The sequence below is a fragment of the Gobius niger genome (assembly GCF_951799975.1).
Source record: "Gobius niger genome assembly, chromosome: 4".
Lineage (NCBI taxonomy): Eukaryota > Metazoa > Chordata > Actinopteri > Gobiiformes > Gobiidae > Gobius > Gobius niger.
The window spans coordinates 27,912,313-27,923,200 of NC_136855.1; the positions used below are offsets into that span (position 1 = coordinate 27,912,313).

A 10,888-nucleotide genomic window follows, 5' to 3' on the forward strand; every position below is an offset into this window, starting at 1 on the left:
GTCCACCTCCTCAATGTCCTCCCCCTGGATGTTCAGCGGTGTGTGCGGTAGTGGCTTCCTCGCGAAGTCGATCACCATCTCCTTCGTCTTACTGATGTTCAAGCACAGATGGTTTCGCTCACACCAGTCCACAAAGTCTATGATGACTGACCGCCGGTACTCCAGGTCGTTCCCTTAGACACACAGCCCACGATGGCGGAGTTGTCGGAGATTTTCTGGAGATGACAACTGTCCGTGTTGTATGTGAAGTCCGATGTGTAGATGGTGAACAGAAACGGTGAGAGGACGGTGCCCTGAGGGGCCCCGGTGCTGCAGACGACCACCTCAGACTCACAGCTGCGCAGCCGCACACACAGTTAGGGATGTCTTCCCCCGGAGCTTGGTGGTTGTTCGGGAGAGCGGCGAAGGTGAAGCCGTGGCTAGAAGAGGCCGTGAAGGGGAGGAGGTGGGTCGCAACACAGCTGGGAAGCGAACAAACCATAATTGCTGGAGGCTTAAAAGCAGGACCGAGAGAAATGATTGGCTGTAACGGATTTGCGGCTCTTACACTGATGGGCTGAGGTGGAGGTGTGACCCTCATAGAAGCCATCATTGGTTAGAAGTAGGTGATGCTGAAATTAGTCTCCCTAGGCTTCATTTCTTCTACATATCCCCAAACATATGTTTATGTTTTCTCATTTCATGCAACGCTTTATATTTCTGACAAACTAAAGCTGCTTCTGAGAATCATCACAGCCAGTATATTTATCACCACATAGTCTGAAACATGTTGTCTATGATCAAGAAATGTTCTCTGTCCAGACTTCAAAAAGTAATTGTTTAAGTGGACAATTACATTTTCTGCTATCTACTATTATGAGTAGGTTATTACATGGCCTGTTTCCATAACCAAATGACATATGTGGAGCAATGCACTGGGAAAATTAGATTAGGATGGCTGTCCTTTCCCATCCTCCTGTACCATTTATTGGGATTGAATTAGCAGCATTCACCAGAAGGAGCTGCTGAAACCTAACAACATTATCAGGATGCTAGTATTTCAGTTTTGAGCGGAAGTGCAGGTGAGGACACAACTTGCAAAGCTTTTTCACAAATGCTGCATGCGCCCGTATGCCCACGACACATGACCACAATTATCGGATATTCATTCATTACATTCATTATGTCTTCTTGTTTTGGTTTTAAAGGTTCTTTTAGAAAGACACTAGGTATAACAAAATGGAATTTGAACAAAAGCTTTTTGTTATACCTGTGTCTTTCTTAAAACCAATTATTGGATATGGTCCTCCAATCAAAAGATAAATGCAAGGTGCAACTGATTTTTCTTATGGTGGTCAAAAGTCAGTAGCAACAGGTTGTGTTCACGTGACATCACAACATTGTAAGCTGCCTAGTTTGAAATTTAAGTGGTGGATGAATTCTATGGTGGTAACTATGGCAACTGAGAAAATGCTGATGTTATTGGCTTGGTGTATGGTTAATATCTTTGTAATTCCTGGGCCTATCCAACATGAAACAAAAAACTGGCACAAAGTTCAATGTCTTCTCCGTCTATACAAATGCCTATGGTTAAACTATTTTCTCATACAGGCCTCCAAAAGTGGTATCAAAACATTGGCGTGATATTAGTCAACTGAAAGGACTTTAAAGACAAAAGATGAACATGGCAGAATTGGAGACCTAATATCCCCTAAGATTTGTTTTAGAAACTGTCTTTCTGGCATAGAGTTGTATTGGCACCTGCCCTCCCCCTGACGTTATGACATTATCACATTCTAGAATGTGAACAAAACCTATTTTCAAAAGAATGCTTTTTCCTGTTTTCTTTTTAGCCTTGTCCACATGTCTTGAATTTCCAGGTCCTTCGACCAGAGCAAGAAAACCATAATTATGGTTTGCCTCTAGCAGCCAGCTCACCCTGGCACCAATGCCTTTGAGAGAACATCAGCATCTTTTGAGCTTGGCCCAGTGCTGCGCTTGCTCCAAACAAACAAAGAGGAGATACAGTGCAGAGCTTGTATCACAAATGCAAGGCGGCCTTGGATTGGTTTGATGATGGTAATTTTCCAGGCTACCATAAAACCCAAGCTGCTGACATGGCCATCTGGTGCATCACTGCAATGAAGAGTCATGAGCACGGCATGCTCCTGCCGTGCTATAGATTTGAATTTCACACTGTGCACATGCCCCAAAAGTCACAATGTTGAAGGAACAAAACAATTAAGTATTCAAGTCTGAAATCCACTTTGTACAACCAGTGCATCATTGAGCAGGCTGTGAATATAAATATACAGTATGTATTAAACAACCATGAATTTGTGACAGGCAGACAGACACAAAGGCTCCCATAAACAAGGAAAGGTGTACGTGTTTGCAGGCCATATGGGTAAACCTGACCCATGTGTTTATAGTTATACAGGGAAACCGGTGCACCTGGAGACAACAGCCCTCGACCCGCCACATAGAGGGCCTGTTAGGTCTAGGAATCAAACCCCGGAGTGTGCCCCATGCTACACTATTCAGCAGCTCTAAATGTGAGAGGTTTCCTAGCCACAAAACAAACTTACAGGATTCCTGCTTATTTGAAAATGGAGAGATGGTGTGGTGACACGGACACCACACAAAGAAAGGGTGAGTTTGGGACAGGTTCAAATAAAATGAACCACTTGTATTTAGTGCATGATATCATCCTCACCACCACCGCACCCATCCGTCAAACCAGCATCCTGTGGCTTAGACACAAAACTGAGATAACAAACTAAAATTACTCATGAAGAAACAAATCCAGACAGATTAACTTTATTATTATTTTAGCATGATGAGTGAGTGAGTGAGTGAGTGAGTGAGTGAGTGAGTGAGTGAGTGAGTGAGTGAGTGAGTGAGCGAGTGAGTGAGTGAGTGAGAGAGAGAGTGAACGAGTGAGTGAGTGAGTGAGTGAGAGAGAGAGTGAGCGAGTGAGAGAGAGAGTGAGCAAGGGAGAGAGAGTGAGTGAGAGAGAGTGAGAGAGGGAGAGAATGAGAGTGAGAGTGAGCAAGCGAGGGTGAGTGAGCAAGAGTGAATGAGTGTGAGTGAGAGAGTGAGAGTGAGAGAGAGAATAAGTGAGAGTGAGTTTTCTGGGCAGTATCACAGTTTGACAAATTAACTGGTTTATTGTAGGTAATGTCATATGAAGAGAACAAAATAATAAAAATAATCAAAGAAAAGTACAGGACGATAGAAACAGAAAGTCCCAAGTCACACACACAACACCCTACTTAATACAACAGTCCATTGAGAAAATTAGATTAGAAGATTAAAATTCCCAGTGAGAGTCCATGCGCAGAATGTGACTTTATGTATTATAGTATCCATGGATCAAATACCATAGGCCCTGCTTTATCTAACAGTAAATCCCTAGGCCACACCAGTACAGTGCTGAGAGTCCACTGCTGCTTTAAAGAAGTGACACTAAAACATCACACTTTCAATATTGTACAACATAAATTCATAACAGACAAGCAGTATAACACATCACCAGGTGCAAGGCTACTACAATGAACAGTGAAAAAGCATGCAGACTTACTCCAATATAAATGCAATTATTCAGATCCAAGTGGATCGAAACGCTGTCTGAATAAATGCAGTTTTTTTGGAGGAACTGTGCAGCTTTTTTTGCTGTTCACAACATAAATTCATCCATGTTTTCTCACAGCCATCACAAAAAAAATACTCTTGGTTACTATCACGAATGCTTTGTTTGGCTAACTGGGGTAAAACAAACCTCTTGTGTCAATCAAGCTGAAATCACCCTCACTTTCTCCATATAAAGCTTATAGTATACACAAATAATAATAAATGAAATTCTAAAGGCGTATGTGTACGTTCATTTTTTCATTTTTGCTAGAAGCAAACAATAGTCTAACAACAGTGAACAGAGCTCTTTGAACCAGCACCCACTACAGTCCTCCCAGTCACACTTATCTGTTTACTTGTCTCCAAGTCTGTACTGTTACTGTATTATGATTACTGTATGTCATGTATGCATTAGTGCAAATACTGACTGCGGGCTATAAGCACTGTATGACATAGCGCACTGTACTAAGCTTTTAAATTACAGCTGTGCAGAGGTCAGTGACGCAGATGCAGTGCAGGGGTCTCATTACCTTGAATGCAATGTGATAGCTATAGATGACTGTGCATGTGACGGCTTGAGTGCCATATTTAAGGAAACAAACATTTCTAACATGCTGACCATGTCCTCAAAGATACCTTGACTGCTCTATGTTTTTTTAAATTTTCTTATTCAGCATCACCTGAAAAAAGAAATGGCGGCCTGACCTTGCACTACAGTTGGGGGTTCCTTCCGTCAATGGAGGCCTTGTCCACAGCAGTTCTACACTACTCAACACTATATGTGGCAGAGCATGTTTTATAAAGACTGCGGCCCAGGAATGTATGAAAGCAGCGGTGTTCGAGAACTCCAGGGTCAGGAATGTCTGGAGGTTGTAGCACCCTTTCTGGGGTTTCTGCGGTGGAGTGGGATGACAAGCTCTTGGCCTCCTCCCACTACACATCTGTTAGCTGTGCAGGGTTACTCACAAGGATTTGCCTCGAGATTGCTCGAACCCCAGTGTGGTATTTTCCGATTAAATATTAGTCAGACTCTTTCACTGTAATTCTTCAAAGACAGGAAAGGGTGTCTGAACTTGCTCATCATCTCTATCCCCTGCAAGTTACGCCTACAGTTTACTGCTAGTTATCCCTGATAAAAGGACCATTTTTTTCACTCGTTTCTTACTATGGCCTGGGGCTGCTTAAGTAATCGAATCACGAGCTACAGTCAATCTCAATAGGTGACTCTGGCTGCCACTGATTGTCGGCATTTGTTCTGTTTTTAAGATGTTTTCCTATTTGTTTTTACGGTGACGCACTTTGTGACTTTGTCTCTGTGAAAAGCGCTATACAGATAAAGTTTACTTACTTTTCAAATCGACTGGTCTACAGACAATCCTTTGGCAGTAACAGAACGCTTTTTGGAGATAACTTTTGAAATGGAAACTGATTTGTTACATGTGACTTAAATAGCTAAATTCAGGTACAGTACAGGTAAGTTAAATGAATCAGAGAAGTAGAAGAAAAAAGTTAGATTGAAAGAATGTTACAGGTTTGAAGTGTCGTTTGGTAAAGCAGGTCCAAACATTTTTTGGGAAGATAACTTGAAATGTTAATTTATTTGTGTGAAACACTGTTAAAGTCCAGTCAGAAGTCATGTGTTGCTTTGTGCATATACATGTATATCCCATGGACAGATAGTTGGTGATACCTGATATCTTAGCATGCACATTTATATCTCTTCTCCCTTCTGTTTCTTTGGCCACATTTAAAAAGAGGAACAAGCACCTCACAACGCAAATCATAAACATTCATCTAAACAAGTGCAGTCAGTCTTTAGCCCATGGTTTAGCTTCACATTATGAATCCAAGCAGCAGGTGCACAGACAGACCTGATTTTTTAGCAAATTCAGCAGATCTGTATCTTTACATAAACACAACACAAGGATTGTTCACATTGCATAGACAAAGACATCATCGCCGCCGCTTGCTTTGATCTGATGAAACAAGCTCTTCATAAATGTAGTATAAGTTCATATAATCAACGCCTGTGACGTGTTCTCATTCAAGAAGATCCATTTTATTCCACTTATTTGCTTTGGTGCTCTTTCTTCACTTCTGGGTTTCAATAATTTCTCAAATTCAGCATTTCTACTCTTTCAAAGCTTGAGCCCTCTTGACTGAAGGCCATGTCACACTGTCAATTATGCATCTTTCACTTCCTTAGCAACCATGACTCATTTCCCTTAACAACACTGCAAAGACCGGCTACAGATTAGATAAAAAACACAACTACCGCACAATTAAGACACAGCAAACCACCAGTTAAAGTCTGTCAGATCTGACAAAGCACTGCTCCTAAACATGGAGTGAGACAAGCTGAAGAGGGAAAAGAGGGTCATCAAAACTAAACTGTATCCAATATGTCTGTCACTTATGAGATCTTTGACCAACAGATAGCAGAGAGCAATATATGCGATTTAACAATAATAATAATGATGATAATGATAATGATAATCATTTATGGATGAATTCTTTACGTGTGAATTACGCGGTTGTTACCACCAAAGTCTCGTGAAAATTTCATTTCAGTAGCACCTTATGTATTATTATTATTACAAAATACTAATGCTGCCAATACTTGCTTCATGTGCCGTTCTAAATAAGTTCTCAAACTCGTCTCAATGGCACTTTTCCACGCAAGGTCCTCTTGCATGTACTGTATTGCATAATCAACAAGCACATCCAACTTTGGAAATTAAATGGGGAAAAAGACAGTGGAAGACACCCACACAAGTGTACTATCCACATTCAGAGCACTCAGAGGAGGCTCAGATGCTGCAGGGGATTTTTTAAATCAGCAACACACACACCATCCTCCAGAATGCCATCTATGGCACATAGGGTCATTTCATACTGGCTAGATTTGTGTGGCTCCAAGCAATAAAGCAGTAAAGCGAGACCTTACATGATTGCATTATAAAATCTTTTTGTTTTACAGCCAGATAGGATATTCAGTCCAGTATATATTGTTATACAACTGCTGAAAACAAATAATAGTATATTTCAGGAGTAACTGTGGATGAGAAAGGACCAGAATAAATAGACGGTATAAGACACAAGAGTACAGAGGCAAGAGGAAGTGATTCTTTACAAAGAGCAGACGTTTAATTGTTTGTTCATTATTGGAAACCCCATTAACTTCCACTATAGCGGTCGCTAATTCTTTTTAGTAGGTCCCATTAAGATATAAAAATTAATCAAAACTTTGTACTTACAAAAAAAAAAAAGAGGAATAAAAGACCACGAGAAAGAATGCAAAAATGACTGCAGTGCCATTACATCTTAAAATTAAACATTATGCAATGTTTCCATTTACAGTATAAGTACAACACAACCTCTGCTACCATGATTTCAGTGATTTCTTAAAAGAGTTTAAACTGGACAACTCCCGCTACTCTTTAGGTAGATCACGGCATATGACAAACCTGCTTTGTGTGGGATGCATGTTTTATGATTTAAGCAGAAAGTTTTAGGAATATTAAATGTGTCATGTTTAACTCTGGCACAGTTTCCAAAAGCACAAAACTATTGAAGGGACCATGGAGTCATCATGATTTGACTTAGGTTTAGAGTTTAAAAAAACATACAAACAAACAGACAATAGAGTGAGTCAGGACCAGGGTCTATCTATAACTATCTATAACGGTGGAGGAAAAGGAACACAGATCAGCATCATAGATCTTAGGAGTTCTAAGTGCAATATACTGCCACTTGTTGCACAACCTGCTGCAATGCAGGTTTTAAAAATAAAAACGTGGGTTAATAAAAAGGGGAGGTTAAAGTTCTTTGGAAGGAACATGTATGGTTTTGTTGGATAAATACAGTGAAGAGGCTGCTTCAAAAGAGAAGATGGAGATAGGTCACGACGCAAAGAAAAGTCATATGGTTGAAATGCAGGTCTTAAAGGGGCTAGATGCAAGTTCGCCATTTTATACTCACTACTGCCACCTCAGGTCATACATGTAAATGCACCTTTTATATTAAGCTCGTGCATGACAGCAATTCGGACCCGACGTAACACGTTTTTGAGTGACAGTGCAGGATTTTAGAGGCAGTTGTGGTGAACAGGTCTGGGCTCATTCTACACATTAGGACATTGTTGGAACATGTAGGGGGAGGAAAATACATAATTTCAACTTTTTTTAAACTCTGTATAGTCCCTTTAACAACAGGACAATCTGTTAAAAAATACTGCGGCCACTAAAGTAATGAAGCCCCTTTAACAGACGCGAACACATATGAGCAGAAATCAAATTTTGAAGTGAGACAAGAGATAATTAAAGTGAACATGTATTTGTTTGCGCCACAGACTGATGACAAGAGTCACATGTGCGTTTCCTGTGGCGGTTTCCTGTCAAGGTCACAGTTGCTCAGTCAATCTGTACTCTATGTCCTGAATGCATACAGTTTGCATTATTGTTTCACATATTGTATTATATTATATTCATATTGCCAACTGTGCCCTGTAGCTGAAACCCATGAAAACCCATGAAACTACATTTTGGATCCATCGTCCAAAATGTATCACTACAGACTGATCAGTGACTAAACTATTGGTAATGCGTTACTCCCCACTGGAGGGTGGGTGATGGTGGAAGGAAAACATGACTTGGGCTTTACACTAACTTGTTAAAAGTTTATCCACAAAACAACACGCACTGTGGATATTGGCCAAAGTAACACTGTAGACTATGTAGTGCATAACAACATGGTATCTTTCCTGCTCATTCTGTAGTTTAAAATCTATTTAACAACACATCACCCTCTGTATAGCAACCCATTGTCCTCACTATAAAGATCAATCATTACTGAAATCAAAATCACTATTCAAATGGTTTTCAATCATAAACAAAGGTTGTTGTCATCTGTACTGGATAGTTTCAGTGTTGCAGATGTAGGGGTGTCTGTCTGCCACACAATAATTAATATTACAATTTTCTTGGATTCTACTTGAATTAGATTTTATCAAGATTTATGCACACTTAGTGTCTTTATTGTCTTTCAAGGTAACTAAAGCCATCTGCTTCTTCTGCTGACTCACACTTCAGTGTGATTGGTTGAAATTGACTGTCATTGACTGACAAATAGGAGCAGGAGGAAAAGTGTCCGTCTCTGAGCATTAAATAGCAAAAATGCTGAAATACACTACAATCTCTCCAAATTGATTGTCACAGGGACCTGATCACAATTCCATTTTTATCGCCATATTGCCCAATCGTACACATGTTTTTCCTTTCACCTAAAAAACATCCTAAGCACAAATGATTTTGTAGCAGTAGACTTATTATACCTGCCAACAAGGCTACAAGCAAAAGTGGGGAAGGAGTGGGTTTGTGTTTGTAATATTTTAATTGAATTGCACCTTAAGTAGCTTTAGCACTAAATTAGTAAAAGATTTAACAGATATTTTTGGTATGCAGTCTTGTTTGTATTGTAATGTATGTTTTCCACTCTGTATCACGCCATACATGTATTGTATTTCTCATGTAGTATGTTCTGTGTTTGCTGGTATTTATCCAATGGGACTGTGGATGGAAATTAGTCTTGAACTAAATTCAGCAGATTTACAACACCAATTGTGTGATCATTAATATGCACGGCACATTTAAATAAATGAATAAATTAATGAATCAACAAAAGGCTGCTGATAGGACTGTATTGTAGTCAAAAATGCTGCCATTGCGCTGAACTGTGCTGGTTGCTGTATAGTCACAAATTAAAATGCCAGAGAACTTATGGCTCCACACTGGTTCACTAACGGAAGTGCACTAATGGCACTTGCAGCTTTAACATCACTGGCATCTGTTTGCTTAAAGGAAGTACAAGAAGATTAGAAAAGCACTTGTATAAATGACACCCCGCGCACCCTCATTATGTACAGCACAAACACTCCATATGTTCAGAGTCGGGAGGCCAGGCATTATGTGTCCCTAAGCTCACAATACACTGAAGACTCTACAGCATGCTTTTCAACTTCTGAAATATCACATGTACATTCTCTAAATATTCACACCCTTTGCCCTCATGATCACGTCATATTTATTTATTTATTTTGTATAGACCCTTGAGATGTGTGAGCTCATTTTTAAGGGGTCCTTAAACAATGTAATGAATCCCTTCACATACATTGTAGAATACTATTTATTGTTAATAGCCTATTTGAGGCCACGCAGCTTGTGAGCATTTGCCTCTAGAGTGAAATTTTAGCCAGAAGCATGAAACAAGCATGCAAAATATAAAGAATTGCACAATATATTTTCCAGAGGGTGGAGCAATTCACCCGGGATTCTTACCTCATTTTACATTTTAGAAAACTCAAGAGGACATATTTGCTTATTAGAGAAGAAATAATTAGCATTGTGGCAACAACTTTACTGAAAGTATTAATTTGTTTTACTTTGAGGAGTGAAAACTTGCCCAATTTTTTGTTTTTACTGGCAAGTTGAATCAATGTAATGCTTTAGTTGTGAATGTCACATGAAATACATACATATTTGATTTGCAAGATTTAAATGGTGGCCCAACAGACTCGCCCATTGATTGGCTTTCCCCTATTATCCATTTGTTACTTAAGGTACAATATGGGACAGCATTAATTGAAGCAAATCTACTTGTATATGTTCAGTGTACTAATAATACAAATATATCCAGAAACTCTAGCGCATAATGTTGGCTTTTGTAGTGGATGTTTAGGATGTCTAGCAAACAAAAACTCTTAACCAGACTCAAACTAAAATGACAGCTTAGGTACAGCATGTGTGAACATATCCGATCGGTGAAAAAGTGGAAGAGCACAATTTAGCCCGACCTCTAAGGCTATTCTGCTACCCTCACATGAAAAAAGGGGGAAATGCTACAGAACTGGCGCTCCGTGTCGGCTTGGCTAAGATTTGCCCAAATGCCAAAAGGAAAACCAAAAAACCTTAGACATAATTACTGTAACTAAGACACAAGATCCAGTCTATATTTGTGCGTTAAAAAGTTGGGTTAGGAAGGATCGCGTTGCTCTTCCTTCGTACCGTTAAAATGAGGACTAAACATCTGTTGAGACTGACTGATGTTGAGGCAAAACATGTGTGAGGTCTTACCTGGTCAAATCCAAGCCGAGGATGATGTGATATGAGCAGGAGGTGCAGCCACCCTCGGAGCGCGGTGTAATGTGCTCAGTCCCCTGAATGCTCTGCGCTACTGCTCGTCTGTAAACACTGAGAGCGAGGCTGTGACGCCCCTCCTC

The 10,888-nt window shown here is 40.0% G+C and overlaps 1 protein-coding gene across 2 annotated transcripts in view; it reads right to left on the bottom strand.

Moving 5' to 3' along the window:
- The window catches only part of adcy7 (adenylate cyclase 7), a 28,945-nt gene extending 18,110 nt beyond the window's left edge, over positions 1-10,835 (bottom strand). For both annotated transcript variants that reach the window (XM_079554587.1, XM_079554586.1), the window contains exon 1: positions 10,743-10,835. The gene's annotated coding sequence lies outside the window, so the exon portion shown is untranslated. The remainder of the gene's footprint in view (positions 1-10,742) is intronic.
- Positions 10,836-10,888: the final 53 nt, after the last annotated feature.